Here is a 16,108-nt window from a genome sequence, read left to right as displayed (position 1 = left end):
TCTGGCAGCCCTTCTTGTCTGCTTGTAACTGGAGCAAGGGAGGAAATGAAAATAAATGCATGGTCTCCCTCTGGTTGTAATTATTAATGGTCAATTTGCTAAAATGGTATCTGTTTAGATGAGTAATAATCACGGCTCTATTATTTGTAGACTGCTGTGTTTTGTTTTTAATTATGTCTTAGGTGAGTCTCTCATTTGTGCTTTAACTCTATAAAAATGCCTCAATTTCTCACTCATTCTCTCCCAGGCACGATGAAGGTTTGAAAAAGGTTGCTCTTGTAATTTTGTTTTTAATACAAGCTGCTGTTATCATGTCCGTGAGTCATGTCCTGCAGAGGAAGTATGTGTGCCACTCAGGGCAAGATATGAAGGGGAGCCCACTAGCAGGGGGGGCAACCCCTAATTTGGGGAGCATAAAAGAGTTTGTGCCTAGTGGCATAACCCCCAGCATGGGGATTATGCCCTTGGGAGACCTGGTTTTGGAATAACCCAAAATTGGGTTTCAAAGTAGGAATTCTGTTTTTTCCAGTCAGACAACATAGTTGATACTGAATGTTATTTATAGGTTTGACTTTAGCTGGTTTAAACCATTTTTCTTGTTTCCAATAAATCATTTCATGGAAATGGCTAGATATTATTCCTTCTTTGTTTTAGAGCTAAATTACCTATTAAATAAGGGGGAAGAAGTGAATTATGTTAGTAAAAGGCTCAGATGGCTTTGCACAACATCAATTCAGCAAAATGCATTCCTGCCTTCATAGGTAATGGCCCAAGTTTAAAGTAATACCATCAACAGCCAGGATTTGTTGAACACGTACTATATGGGAATGTATGCTAATCACTGCATGGGAAGTCAAGTGCACTAAGAACCGTCTTCTGAAAATGTGCCGCCCAACTGGGAAACGGAGACACGAAAATGAACCATAATACAAAGTGGTGAATGGTAAGGACTTTGAGCTACATAGGAGTCCACAGAAGAACTCACTTCTGTCTGGAGTGTCCACAGAGGGGCTAGTTGTTGAGCTGGGCACTGAAGCATGGAGGGAAGGAGGCATGAACAAGGGGACAGTGTGTACAAAGACATGAAGGTGAGGCAGAATAAGGCAGTCCTGCATAGTGGGAAAGCAAAGTTAAATCCTGGCACTTATGAGCTGTGTGACCTTCAGCAAGTTGCTTGATCTCTCTGAGCCTATATTTTCTCTCCGTAAAAGGAGGACACTAGAGGAACCTCGTTCACAGGATTGTTGTAAAGAGCAGAGAAAAAATGGGAGTGAAGCACTGAGCAGAACCGTACTTCAGAACAGAAGGTAAACCCTCAGTACAGGTTAACTATTATTATAATTTCAAGGTTATAAAAGAACACAGGCAACCCTTCGGTTGAGCTCTATCCTGGGGGCACGATCAGTGATGGAGAGGTCTTGTTCTGCAAAAACCACTTACAGCAGGACAGAGGGAATGGGTCGTGGCGCACCATGGTGCCAATCATGAAAATGAATTTGAGGGAATGACAAAGAAAAAAGCAGGCACGGTCAACACTGTCAGACTCTTCCCAGGCTCTGGGGCCCACCTCGTGGTTACTGCTATAAATGGAGTAACTCACCCCTGCCAACTCCTAAACCATTTACACTCTTAAAAAAAAAAAAAAAACAAAAAAAAACAAAAAATAAAACAACAAAACAAAACAAAAACCTCCTAAAAGGAATATCAGAAGGAAACCAATCCAGGAAAATACTTGAGGATGCTGCCTTATGATTGCCCCTGTCAGGAAACCACGGGAAAGGAGAATTCCTAAGGGCAGAGTCAGCCAAGAGTAATTGCTAGAAGGCTGGGGAGCATAGAGAGACACTGAAACGCACCTCTTCCCCCACCCCAGCTTCTCAGAAGACCCAGCAATGCAGGGACAATACTTCCTGGGACCAGATACAGCAGTCTACAGAGGGGGTGGGGCACCATTGCAGGGGTGGGAATTCCTCTGTTACTGGGGCAACAGGCAAAGTGAGGGCAGAGTCAACTGTCCCTTCAAAGTCCCCGGGGAGACTAAAGAGCCCATGTCAGATGTAACTGGCTAAGAGCACTTGGGAAAAGCAAGCCTCCAAAATAGTTGTCTGTGAGCTGGTGCTGAGACCCACGAGGATCACAGTCTGGCAGAAACATACAGAAATACAACCAGGGAGTTCAAGATGCATGGGAGGCATTAACGAGGCTGGCTATGGAAGTATTCTTCGGCATCTGGGCTGAGCTGGCTAGCTGAGTGACCCAAGTATGGTGGTGGCATTTTCTCCTCCGATACTCGAGACAGAACGATGTGGTACCAAGGACATGATAACACTTAGCAGCAAAAGCCAGCAAGAGCTATGACTTTGGTTTTTAGAAGACTTGTAAAGAGAATTCACCTTTCTTGGCATAATTCTGATTGAGCTTCAACTGGAATCTCAGATAGGGTTTTTCGGAAAAAGCCCGGATTTTAATAGAAATGATGCTTTCGGGAAGAATGGCAAAAACGAACAAACAAAAGCATTGCAAGGGAGTAATGACTTTCAGTCAACATATCTGACAAACAGGAATGAGGTTAAAAGGTGATTGACTGTATCTGCTGCTGAACCACGTGAAATTTTAGGCTCCAAAGAGAATGTACTCAAAGAAAATTCCTGAATGCCAGTTTCTTAGCGTCCTGGGGTCTCCTCTTCCCAGAACTAGAGACAGCCCACCTGAGCACCTGAGCTTCATTCAACCAGGTGTCCCCTGGGCTGTAGACCGCCTACCTGAGGGTCTGGGCTGAGCCAGGTGTGACAGGGAAGCTACTAGGTGTTACCAGATTCTAAAGCCACACAACTCTTGCACTGCTTCAGGCACCACAGCTCCCTAATCAAAAGACATAAATACATCCTATCTGGGGAAATCCAACCCATCATGAATGTCTAGACAGTCACTCTACTTCTTACTGTTGACCAGTGAGAAATAATGGACCTCAATGTAATTCTATAGCTTTACATAGACAGGGTGCCTACATAGGACACAGCACCACAGGTTGGGCGAACTTGTGCTCCCTCATCAGCTCCAACGTTGACCTTCGGAGTGAACTTCGACAACATTTACTGAGTATCTGGTAAGGTCAGGCACCAAGCAAGATTCTGGGGGTAAAGGGTTGCTCCTCCTTCACACCCCAGTTACAAGATGAGGAGTAGAGATTCAGGCCACTAATGCCCTTACCAGAATGAACTATAAGGTATCCCAAACGCTGGAGCGAGAAAGCTGGCAAAGCCCACGGAACAGGTGGTTCTGTAGCCAAACCGTGGAGCCCAAAAGGCCCACTTCCGGGCTCTTCAACCACTCCAGAGTCCCTGCAGACACAACTTGATGCTTGATGTCAGTACATTAACCAGAGATGCCCACATCAGTGCCCATCTCCTGGAAACCAAGGCCAGCATAACATGGAGAAACAGGGGGCCCCGGGTAGGTGACAATGAGGGAAATCCTCAAATGTCTCCATCTCTGAGGTCTCAAAACCCACCACCGGGTCATCTTTGTTTTGAGTTACGTCAGATCCTTTCTTTTTAGTTAAAAAGCAAAAACTGTAACTAAGGTAGGAATAACTCACCAAGCCCCTACCACTTTAGTGTGAAGAAATTGAACAAATTATTTAACTCCTCATTAGGAGAGACAAAAAAGAGTGGGGGGTGGGGGGACCTGGGTAGCTCGGTCAGTTAAGCATCCGACTTCAGCTCAGGTCATAATCTCACAGCTCATGGGTTTGAGCTCTGTGTCGAGCTCTGTGCTGACAGCTCAGAGCCTGGAGCCTGCTTCCGATTCTGTGTCTCTGTCCCTTTCTGCCCCTCCCCCACTCACGTTTTCTCTCTCTCTCTCTCTCTCTCTCTCTCTCTCTCAAAAAGAAACATTAAAATTTTTTTTAAACATTAAACATGTTTAAAAACTAAGCACTAAAAAAATATTTTTTTTAAAGGAGAGACAAAAAAAAAAAAACCTTTAAGCATAGAATTCTGAGGTGAGTACAGGGTCCAGAAATCCAGGGAAAGGGCCAAGAAAGGTTAAGAGTTTCACTTCTTGGCTACCATGATCCAAGTTGCCCACAAGTTTAGCTCTAGATCAGCGCTCATGGGAGGAGTCTTTCTACTGTCACATTCCTGCCCCCTCTCTACTCACCTCCTCAGGCAGCAGGAAAAGCCAGGTGATACACCTGGGGTCTTCCTGTTACCTGGTGAAAGCCAAAGCCTCTGGGAGCACCACCTGATATGGGTGAAATGAGAGGTGGTCCCCACAGGCTGGTGGACAGCGTTAGGGAAAGAGAAGAGTCCATTCTAGCCACACCTTCAGAAAATTCCAAGTGCAACAAGAACATCGAGATGACCCATAACCTGGGTCCAAGTCTCTTCTCCTATCTTAGTTTATAGACAAGTGTTCCCAAAGAACTAACAACTTCTTGATGATTGATCAAAACACAGTATTTCTGAAAAATGTCCTGTTAATAATAACCACCCTTTAATGTCTTAACACTATACAATTCACCCTGGGTCCCTGAGACTCAAGGGGGCAATGACCTGTACAGAAGCATGACAAAAGGCAGCACATTTCCTCAGTCTCCAGAGGCAGCCCCCCTGGTCCAGTAGGAGATTGACATGGCCTTCCTCCAGCCAAAAGCCAGCAGGAATCTCCACTTGGTTACTCCTCCTGGGATAGGGAGGAAGGAGAGCTGGATCCACCAGGAACATTCTATTGACACAGGGTTTTCAAGGACTAATAGCCTCAGGGTGTGTGGTATTTAAGGAGAAAGTAGTTGCATCTAGCACCCAGAGTTATTAACGGAGAATGGACAAACACCAACAACTCAGCTTATCTCTACTCAGCAGCCCAGGGACATTAGGGGGAGGTGTCCACTCTCAGCCATGCCTTCTGCCAGTGAGGACAGCGGTTCCTGACCATGGCTCTAGGCAGTCTCAGAAGGACACTGGGAAGGTGAATGAAAAGTCCTCCTCCATTGGGTCCGACTCCCGAACAAGTCTTACCAGAAGAGGGGCTGCTCAAGGCTGTAGCACCACGTGGGGGGGGGGGGGGATTCTAAGTTTCAACATCTGTAATAAACTTAAGAGAGTCTTTTAAGAGACATTATCTCACTTAGTTCCCAAACAGCCTCTTTGGTTAAGGTTTCTGCCGTTAGAAACCCTGATTATGCTCCAAAATGGGCTGGATCATGGACCAGGAGGAATTCAAGGAAGGGGGACCACAGGCTCCCCAGGACAAGCTCACGGGAGACCCCAACCCCCCAGATAGGCCCCAGTCAGGGCCAGCCCGAGGAGGTGAACTTTCATCCAAGTAGCAAAGAATCTTTAGCTGGGGAAACCCAGACCTATTGTCACAACAACGCACCTCCAAGTCAATTAAACTCGACCGTCAAGAGAGCCGTGAGCCACCGTGACCGTATTTAAAAGTTGGGGAGCTGGAAGAACGCCATTACTACCTGCACCCACCACCATCTCTGGGGTGCTAGAAAGAACACGGATGTGGGGTCACAAGATCTTGGTCCTTTACGAGTTATCTGGCCTTCAACAAGTCACATAACCTCTGTGCACCTCCAGTCCCCCATCCATTAATATGAAGTTAACACAATAAAACTTAAACTCCCAAGCGTGTTGTGAAGATCAAGTGAAATAATGTACATGAAAGTGTCTTAAAACTAGAAAGGGACACAACCACGTCAAGTATTACTTTGAAAGTACTTGGGAGACTTTGGACAACACATACAGTGAAAAAGCTGATCCTGCTTCTTCATTCTTCATCCAACCCAATCCTAGAAGAGATGTGCCCCATCTAGCTGCCTCAAAGATCTCCCTGTTCATTTATTCTGTGGTCATTAAATTTCCCCCAGGTACCATGCATTGGACTACACGCTGGAGAGACAGCCTTCCTGTCCTCATGGAGCATGAATCCAGATAATTCCAACACTATCTGTTCCCACCTCCATTTTATGTTCTCAGTCTTTGTAAATCCTATCCTAGAAAGATCCCTTCTCCCAGGAGCAAACATAAACTGTTTCCTTCCCAGTCTAGATGAGCAGGTCTGAACACGGAACCCCACCTGTGAGCTAATGAGTCACCTGTAACCAAGTCTATCTACACCACTGTCCTGAGGCATGAAATTCAGCTGTCTCCCCATCCCATCATCTTGGCCCTTCGGAAACCTTTAATGTAGAAACTTGAGTCTCCTGGGAGACCAAACCTCAGTCTCAGCAGACACACAGTCTTCCGAAGCCACTTTTGAAATAAATACACTAAATACCAAACCAATAAAGCAGAAGTTTATCTCCACCCCACAGGATGTGTTAGCCATGTCCATTATGGGGACTTGTAGCAGGTTAAATAGACACTCAAGTTGCAAAGACCTGGGTTTGAATCCTCACTTTGTCACCTGTGGGCCTTGAAGCTAATTATTTAGCTTAGTACCCCTTGAAGGTTCAATTTTTCACATTTATAAAGCTCAGATAACAATCCCTACCCCATAGTGATATTCAAATAATTAAATGTGATAATGTTGGTAAAGAATTTAATAGTGCTTGGCACTTAGAAGCACTCTATAAATGGTAGCCATTGTTATTTATAATTATAATAGTCATTAAAGTAAAGTAAAGTAAAGTAAAGTAAAGTAAAAAGTAAAGAATGAACCTTGCCCAAAAAGAGGTCTGGCCTTTGCCCTGGGCTTCTGGGAGGAAATTCTCTAAGTCCTTGGAATGTAAGGCCCGATAGGAGTGGATGTCTTTGTTTGCCTGTGGCCTTTGATCATGCAGGATAGTATAATAATGTGATTTGGAGTTGTGGCTTTGGGTCATGGGGTATCAGCTCAACCTCAGGAGGAGCTGGATAGTGAGATTGATCACATGCTCAGGCAACCAGGCCTATGTGATGGAGCCTGAATAAGAACTCTGAACACGAAGGCTCAGTGGACTTCCCTGGTTGACGGTACTCCTTGCACACTGTTGTACCCTTATGCCAAGAAAGTTACACTGCCCACGATCACACAGGGACAGGAAGACTGGAAGCACCACGTTTGGAATTTTCCTGAACTCGGCCTTCTGTGCTTCTTCCCTTGGCTGATTTTAATTTGTATACTTTCACAATAGTAAACCATAACAATGAACATAAAGCTTTCAGAACATTCTGAGTCTTTCTAGTGAGTTTATCAAAGCCAAGAGCGATCTTGGAGGCCCCCCAAACTTGCAGATGGGGTCAGAAGTGAGAACAGTTGTGTGAGCTGTTCTTCTAACACTGCAGAGGCCATCGGGAGAATCCCTAAAGATGGGCAGTCAGGTCCCCATGTGCACAGTGGTCTCTAGAAAACTGAACAGCCACATCCTTGGATCATTCTTCGTCATCAGAAGATGAACTTGAAAGCCTAAAATTGTTAACTCTGCATTCATTCACACGTCCTTGTTGGATCTCGATCCACACTCTGAGTTAACGAACATAGATGGACATCTCAGCCTTCCCCGGTCCTCTGATGTCCATTAACAACATGGATGAGGTCCTGCTTCTGAAGCATTTGGGATTTCTAAGTCTGGCATCAGCAGTTACAGTACGTGGCAGACTGGAGGGGGTGTCCATCTGGAAGACCACATTTGGGAAACTGCCACCTGTGTTCATGTGCCTCATCTGCCTGGAAAATGTCACAGCCACTCGTCCACTGAGCCTGGTCCTCAACTCAAGGGAGGAAATTGGACAGAGGAAAGGAAAAAAAGAAGCCAGAGGAATGCTCAGGCAAGCCAGCGGCCAGTAAGCGTACCAGCCGTGGCAAGCTCTGAATCCTCAGGAAACAGGCCCTTGTGAGGATGTCTTCCCCAGGCTTGCTGGGCATCCCCCTGCTGAGAAACAAAGCTCCTTTTCAAGCCGGAGCTGCTATCTGCAGTGGTTCAGTGTCCAGATAACCAGGGAGCAAGGAGATACATTGTCATGTCAAGGCTCACAGGGGAAATACAAGAAGAAGAAATGTCAGCATCTGGATACCGACGGACACGGAAAACCTCAAAAAACTCAAGAGAGAAAGAAAATGTATTTTGGCGATAATGGGACTAGAGTGGGCTGCGGCTGGCTGAATGCTATATTGGATCTCTACCAGCCACGGGATCCTTCTTTGTTAACCCTGAAGCCCAGCCACCTGCCCCACGAACGGGGAGCAGAAATAAGGGAACAAACTGGACCCCACATCTTTAAAATGAAGAGGTCTCAGGGCTGTATCAGTCACTTAGGCCTAATATTTGGATTTCCTTTAAATTGTATTGTCGTCAACGGCTGTTCAGGCTGAGTTGCTTAGACAGTAAATTCTGGTTCTAGCTGCCATTTCGCATTATGCTAATGTATGTGAGAAGCTGCCTCCCTGGATACCGTAGCAAATTGCCAGCTGAATCATAGAAATGCTGTCAACTTTTTTTTTTTTTTTTTGCAAGTTTTCCATTTTTGCTTTGCTACTGTGTAGCCAGGAGAAACTGGGAGGTGAGCGGGAAATTATATATATATATATATATATATATATATGCAATTTATATATATACATATTGCATATATATATATATATATATATATATATATATATATATATATATGCATCAAGCTTCCCCTGGATTGGTTTTGCCTCTTTGAGAAAGAGCTGTAGTTTTCTCCCTTGTTTCTAGAGCAGCCCACAGACATGCCTCCATTTTATTTGAAGTCATTTCATTGCCCAAATATCTGTGTCAGTTTCAGGGAATCAGCCTTGAGAGCCAGCAGAGGGAGAAAGAGAGCAACAAACCGGATTTTCTACAGATTCCACTCAAAATCAAAGCCCGAACAAGTGGGAATTTGCTGAGCCCAAACAAACAAACAAACAAAAGGCAAAGCAAATGGATTCAGCAGAGGAGGCCACTTTTTAAAAGACGGGGAGGGTTCCAGGGTGGTGCAGACAGCTTTGGCTCACAAACTGGTTCCAGTTTGGGCACTGCCAGCTGTTCTCCCCGGGTGACCCTCTTCTCCCCCATTTCCCCCACCCCAACCCAATCCTGCTCCAAACAGTTCCTTCGCCTGTAAATGAGAAGAGGGAACTGGTGGCCAGGAAGATCCCTTCAGCCTTAACATTCTAAGTCTGTAGGGCTCTTTTCTGGTCTTAGCTACCTTCTAGACTATGGTTAACAACACCTTATTTTCTTGGACTCGGGTGCTGGACCTGATTGCCCAGCAAGATTGTTCCAGGTCCAAGCGCTAAGATTCTAAGACATCTGTGGCACAAAATAGTAATTTCTCCTGTTGTCGGATGGTGGGAGAGACGGGTATGTGCAAGGGCGCGAGACGGCCGCAATAGAGAGTAGCAGGCTGGCACCCCCACGCTGGGGGCGGAGAAACAGAGGTATTCGTGAGTGCAAATTTTCAGTTCTAGGAGTTAGTCCTAGAGACCTGCCGTACCACTGAGATCCTGCAGTTCACAATATTGTATTGGAAAACTTACTGAGCGAATAGGTCACAAAATAACAACAAGAAGGCACGAGAACACTGTAGGAGGTGATGGAGAGGTTTATGGCATAGATGGTGGTGGTAGTTTCACGGGTGTATACTTATCTCCAAACCCATCAAGCTGTATACACGTAATACATACAGGCTTTTGCATGTCAATCATAACTCACAGTGGTTTAAAAAAAAAAGAAAAAGGCAAAGGAAAAATACAATTAAAAAAAGACATAGCTGCAATAGACCTAGGACATGCTCCCCATGTCCCCAACCCTTTTGCTTTTGGAACCCCAGCACTGAACTCCACTTTCGCACTGCCTGCCCTGGGTCAGACCCCTGGAATGGCAGCGAGCACTTGTTTGGTATAGACTGCCTGTCCTGTGGCTTTGTCCACTGTGGAACCACAACCCATTAACGATTTTGGCACTTGGGACCCTCCTCCCCAGCCCCACGTTTTTATCTCACCTGTCCCGTTTCTAACCACCTAAAAGTTCTACCCCTGCCCACTTTTCCTGCAGACAAAGATTCCTCTACCCCTGCTTGACCTCAGCCCTCACCTAGAATTTGACCAATTCAAGGGTACACACCCAAATGCCTTTGGGAGCCAATCAAGACTCCTGAAGGAGTGAGGTTGCCCAATGTAAGGAATAAGGAGAAGTAGGACCCTAGCAGCAAAGAATTGAGCACATCCACCTCCCTCCCCTCATAAACAAGACATTCACGTGGAAATTTTTACAATTCTATGTGCCCCAAACAAAACAATTATGCAGAAATTAGGCTCCACACTACCAATTGTTTTTTTTTTTTCTTTTTACTGCAAGCTCTCTGTTCATTAAATTCAGGTTTCTTTTTAAGTAAGGAATATACTTGCATGGAGAATTCACAATTCTTTCCAATGACTAAGACTGGATTGAATTACCATTATTATAAATGATCTTCTTTTAAGTTTAATAGATGCTAAAGCTTCCTTACCATATAGCCTGTGTTACCTTTTATTGACTAACTTAAGCCTAATATCTATAGCATTTCTGTGATTTTTTTTTTCCAATGAAAATACTCCTGAAAATAAAGTCAGACCTCCCGGGGTACCGCAAAGTGTAAAATTTCTCTGATGTCTCATGGCTTTATCTACAACAACAGGAAGTCTTCTTTGCAAATTTTGTATTCTATACTGTATCTGTTTATTAAGTGGAAAATAATGTTTAATTACTTATCACACACTTACCTCTTCACTACAAATCTTTAAGTGAAATGGACACTTCTGGATGATGCACCACTTTCCTCTCACCAGACCCCAGGTGGGAGCTGGGTTTCCCTCTGCTGCGTAAACCATAAGATTGGTTGACCACCTGACGCTGCTGTTCTACAGGAGAAGTAGGTTTGTTCATGAAATTGAAGGTTTGGAAGCTGTGGTCTGGTAAGTGTTCTTCTACCTTTTTCCTGCACCCAAACTCCCCAACAATCCCAAAGTCTTGTCAGAACAAACACCAAGCAAAGCACCCTAGTCCCTTCAAGGGTGGAGTCTGGACTTGTGTTACACAGATTCTCATGCTAACTTCACCCTTGTTCCCCAGAATGACAGGGAGTCGGCTACAGTACCCCAGCCCTGTCCCTGGGGCCCTGATACCATTGGCAGAGACTCTGACAAGTGCTGGGAAAATGAGAACACCGGAGTGGGGGGGCGTGGGGGGGGGGGGGACATCACGCTCCTGAAATTCATGTTCAAGATCAAGATCAGCTTTTGTATATTAAATCCTACCTTCCCACTGACAACCCCCATTCCTCCCCTTCTTTTACAGATGCTTTTCAAAAGACAGTGGAGGTGAATATATGAACTTTAAGTTTCTCTGACGTCTACCTGGTGGCCACAGATTTGAAATACTCAGGGGATACGAAGGACTTTTCATAGTGTGAAGTACAAAATGGTCTCACATGGGCAAAGAGTGCCCCTTGACTCATTTTGTAGGTCTAGATTTTGATTTTTCAGCTGCCGTTAAAAATGGGGTCACCTTTACTTAGATTCTAGAAACTAAGAAGCGTGTAGAGTGAAGATCATAACTCAAATGATCTGTTCTTACCCCCTTTTGAATTCTTCTTGCCATAAACAAGCTTCTAATTCCAGGTGAGAAAGAAGCCAATGAAACAAGCCAGGGGGAAGGTGAGTGGCTTCTCCTGGGAACCTGTAAGGGTTTATCTCTGAAAGACATTTTCCCCACCCACACCCCCCACAACTGTGATGGGACCACCCCACACTCAGATGCCAATCACTCAAGAGAGGTGCACTGCACTCTTAACAAAGCAGATTCATATAAACATCCTTCCTTCTAAGCAGAAATGCTCTTTTCTGCTTTACTAGTAGAATCTAGGTGAGCTCACTTCTGAAACCATGTGAAAGGCAAAAAAGCCAAACTCACAAACAAAATGTTGGAAGGGGAAACGAGGAAGAAACAGGTGGCCTAAGTTCCTTTATCAAAAGGCTTAGGGGCGCCTGGGTGGCTCAGTCGGTTAAGCATCCGACTTCGGCTCAGGTCATGATCTCACGGTTCGTGGGTTCGAGCCCCCGCGTCGGGCTCTGTGCTGATGGCTCGGAGCCTGGAGCCTAGAGCCTGCTTTGGATTCTGTGTCTCCTTCTCTCTCTGCCCCTCCCCCACTTGTGCTCTGTCTCTCTCAAAAATAAATAAATGGAAAAAAAATTTTTTTTTTAAGTCTTAGATCTTTACCCTGGGCTTTATAATAGGAGAATGCCCTTTATTCATTTCGAGGTGGGGTTGTAGGTCTCTAGTGTGAGACACTACTATTCATTGCAGAGCATTCAAAAATGAAGGGAAAATGTACATCTGACATGAAAATACAGAAACAGGAGCTCAACCAATAAAGGTGTAACTTAAGGCGGTGTTTCCAGAGCATAGGTATTTTATATGCCAAGATCTACCTACTGCAAACACAAGCATGGGGCTGGGAAAGGCACAGACTTACAGATCCAATAGCCCAGGGAGGAGGAAAGAGCCTGGATCAGTCAGGGCACAACAGCAAGGGGACAACACACTCCAAAGGGCTTAACTGAAGATTTTTAGGAAAGAACTGTACACAGTTTGGCACAGAATTAAAGGAGCCAGTAAAGATTGGTGATAAGTGGGAAGTTATATTTGCCCCAAGGTCTAACGGGCGAGGGGGAAGGAACTGTACACGCAGGGAGTCTGGCAAGAGCCAGAGCTGTGGAAGAGGGCTGCCTGGCAGGACCCGTGCCTTAAAGGAACACAGCAGACGAAACCAGACAAATGGAGGGCAGGGGTGTGGTGCAGACGAGGACAGCCACCTCTTGCCTCTTGCCTCCTGGTTTTCCAGTCGTGCCTATTGACCAAACTCAAATGGAAAGCCAAGAATAAGGAGGCACAGGTACTACAGTCCAGAGACATCAGCCTCCCAGGGCATGGAGAGTGAAGCCAGGGCAAATGGAGCGAAACCAGCAAAGAGCCCTAGACTGAGGGTCAGGACACCCGGTTCCAGCTGTGGCACACTGGCTTTGCGACTTTGGACGAGGCTCAACATATCTAGATTTCTAGGAGAGGACTGAGCAGATGGTTTCTCCGGGCTCTTTCAATTTTTACATCCTGTGGCCCTCATCCGGGAACTGTGTAGAACCAGGAGATCACACACGGCTGCTATGGTTATCAAAAGGCTTTAAAGCAGCACCCCTCAATCTAGGAAATACTCATTCTGTTTCCTAACCCACAAATCCAGATAGAGACCAACTCCATGGGAACAAAAATATGGGCCCAAGGAATCCTCACGTCTTGATTCTCAGCTTTATCATCAGAACTAATGTCACATCTTGACCGGTTTCCCTTTTGATTGTTGAAGAGTTCAGAATTTCACATGGTGGTCTCGTTCCTTTTGAGAACAAATCTGGACAGTGAAAGGAGAGGAAGCATCCAGGGCCCCAGAGCCTCTGAAGCTGTGTGTGCGGGAGAGAAGGTTCGCACACGCCAAATGGGAAGACCACACTGGGATTCCAGTCCTCATCACTGCGGACCAGCCTCTCCTATCTCCTATTTCCTATTTCCCACTCCTGCTCTTCTGCATCTTTCTTGTCTTGGTCTGACACCTGCCCCCTCGCCAGCCTAGAGGGGAGAGGAACCTACAGGATCAGAAGGTTCACACTCTTTGCCCCCCTGTGAATGGACTTACCCACTTTCCCTCATCTCATTAGCTACTTCTGGTCATTTTGGTTCTGTAGCTTGACAAAATCTTTCTCTTATTATCTCAAAGCAGTCTGGAAAAGGATACTAATATATATTAGAATCCTTTTTTTTTTTTTAAGCGTTAAGCAAATAGAGATCTTGAAGAAATTCCTTTCTCCTAAAATACAGGAATCGATGACAAAAGAAGCATCAAGCTGATTGAAATTTCACAGAGAAGAGACTTCCCTTGTATTTCAGGAATGGTAAAAGCTGCTGCCCCTCATATGACTTCTTGGGCACCACTGACATCCTCAGATGTAAAATCCAGGGGAAACGGCCTGAGAGAAAAAGGCATTTAAAGGCCAAAGCTGGGGCGCCTGGGTGGCTCAGTCAGTTGAGCGTCCAACTTCGGCTCAGGTCACGATCTCACAGTCTGCGAGTTCGAGCCCCGCGTCGGGCTCTGGGCTGATGGTTCAGAGCCTGGAGCCTGCTGCTGATTCTGTGTCTCCCTCTCTCTCTGCCCCTCCCCCGTTCATGCTGTGTCTCTCTCTGTCTCAAAAATAAATAAACGTTAAAAAAAAAATTAAAAAAAAAAAAAAAAAAAGGCCAAGGCTACTAAGAAGTCAAAGAAACGAAAGCCTGTTAACCTCGGACGGAGGACCATGCATTGGGGCACTCTGTAGCAAACAGTCCAAATCGGGGTAGATAAAATTAAGTTATACCCACAGTAATAAACGCTCTAATTTTGCTTTAGAAGTTTGCTCTGGAGTTATTACTGTCATTATTTACTTGATAATTATGGCTTAACGTGTTAATAAATTTTACTTGTGCAATAATTTTGCAGGCTAAGTAGTTACCTGGGAACTCTGTATCATGCACCTAGTAGGTCCTGTCAATGAATGTTCACCGCAAGGTCTCTGCTACAGAACTTCGAAGCTATGACGGTGTCCTCCTCTTCCCTCGCCTCTCATACTCCCCTAATCCTGTCTACTAGTGCCCTGCACCATCCGTTCCCAGATGCACATACTACGTGTTTTCCTGGACATCCATCCACATGCATCGTCCAGGATCCTCTGTCATTTTTAAAGTATCTCTAGGATTCCTGGGCAGTGTTTGTGTTTGCTCGTTTGCTTGTTTTTGCCTCTGGCATAGAATTTTCTGGGAAAGAAACTGCTTCCCCTTGGGGATTAAGGGACTCCCGTCCAAGTTAGACTGAGTGCCTCTTACCCATCGCCACATCCCAGTCCCTAGCACAGTCATGTGGCCCACAGAAGATGCCTGAAGATTGTTAAAGCAGAACTCTGTTTTTAGGTAAACTGAGCTTTGCTGGTCCCTTAGGGAAACACAAAACTGAATGCAAAGTAAACATCTCTGGAGGGAGCTTTCCTTTTTCACAGCCTGAGTTCTGAGAAATAGAAATGTCCTCCCATTGCAAGGTGGGAAGGGAGGGGAGCAAACACAATAAATGGACTTAAGTGTTTTCAGAAAGACTGTGGTGAGCACAGACCCACTCGGTCCTGTTGGATATGAAAACGGTTTGTCATGAATGATGAGGCGTGCTGGTCAGGGATCCGCTTGGGGGAGTTCTTCAAAGGTAGTTGGGAAAGAGAAGCTGATCGAGTGCACCTTGGGAGGGGGGTGGAAGAGCCACGTGTGGCCCGGTGCTCAGCAGGACCACTGACTGTGGAGAGGCTGACTGTGATAAATGTCAAGAAGCCTGGAGATGACTGAAGGCAGGCCAGCTCCTGCTTTGCCCCCACGAGTGCATCACACCCCCCGCCCCTTCTATCTATGCTCTTTCCTTTGAGCTCCGGGAACTGCATGGTTCTCTCTCCTCCATGAGGCTCTCTTTCCTTAGCAGATTTCCTTCTGTTCTGTCCCAATGACACAAGAGTAGGTATGGTGTTGTGAGTGAAAAAGAGCAGTCACGGATGCCGGGGCCACACCGTCCAGTTCAAATCCTTCCCCTGTCACTAGCTGCGTGACTCCGAACAAGTTACTTAACCCCTTAGTACTTCAGTTTTCTTATCTATAAAATGGAACAATAGTACCTACCCCTAGAGTTAGTATGAAGATTCAATAAATGAATGCCTGAGTGCTGCAAAAGTGACCTGAGGCTCTACTAATCTGCCTAACACACAGGATTCAGATGGAAAAGGAAAAGGAAGCAGGCCAGAAACCTGTCCCCAAAGTAGGCATGAGGCTGGGCTAGCAATATCAGGTACAGCAAATAAAAATGCAGGATACCCAGTCAAATCTGAATTTCAGATAAAGGATAAATACACTTTTTTCTTCATTTTTTACATGTTTGTTTATTCTTGAGAGAGACAGAGTGCAAGCAGGGGAGGGGCAGAGAGTGAGAGGGAGGCAAATAATCTGAAGCAGGCCCAGGCTCCAAGCTGTCAGCACAGAGCCCGACGTGGGGCTTGAACTCACAAACCACGAGAT

General features: G+C 45.6%; 1 protein-coding gene across 2 annotated transcripts in view; it reads right to left on the bottom strand.

The window, feature by feature from the left end:
* The window catches only part of TMEM178B (transmembrane protein 178B), a 358,780-nt gene that overhangs the window by 193,846 nt on the left and 148,826 nt on the right, over nucleotides 1-16,108 (bottom strand). The window lies entirely within an intron of this gene.

This window comes from Panthera pardus, unplaced genomic scaffold (genome assembly GCF_024362965.1).
Source record: "Panthera pardus isolate Hobbes unplaced genomic scaffold, ASM2436296v1 HiC_scaffold_8, whole genome shotgun sequence".
Classification (NCBI taxonomy): domain Eukaryota; kingdom Metazoa; phylum Chordata; class Mammalia; order Carnivora; family Felidae; genus Panthera; species Panthera pardus.
This window is presented reverse-complemented; position numbering and strand designations above follow the sequence as displayed.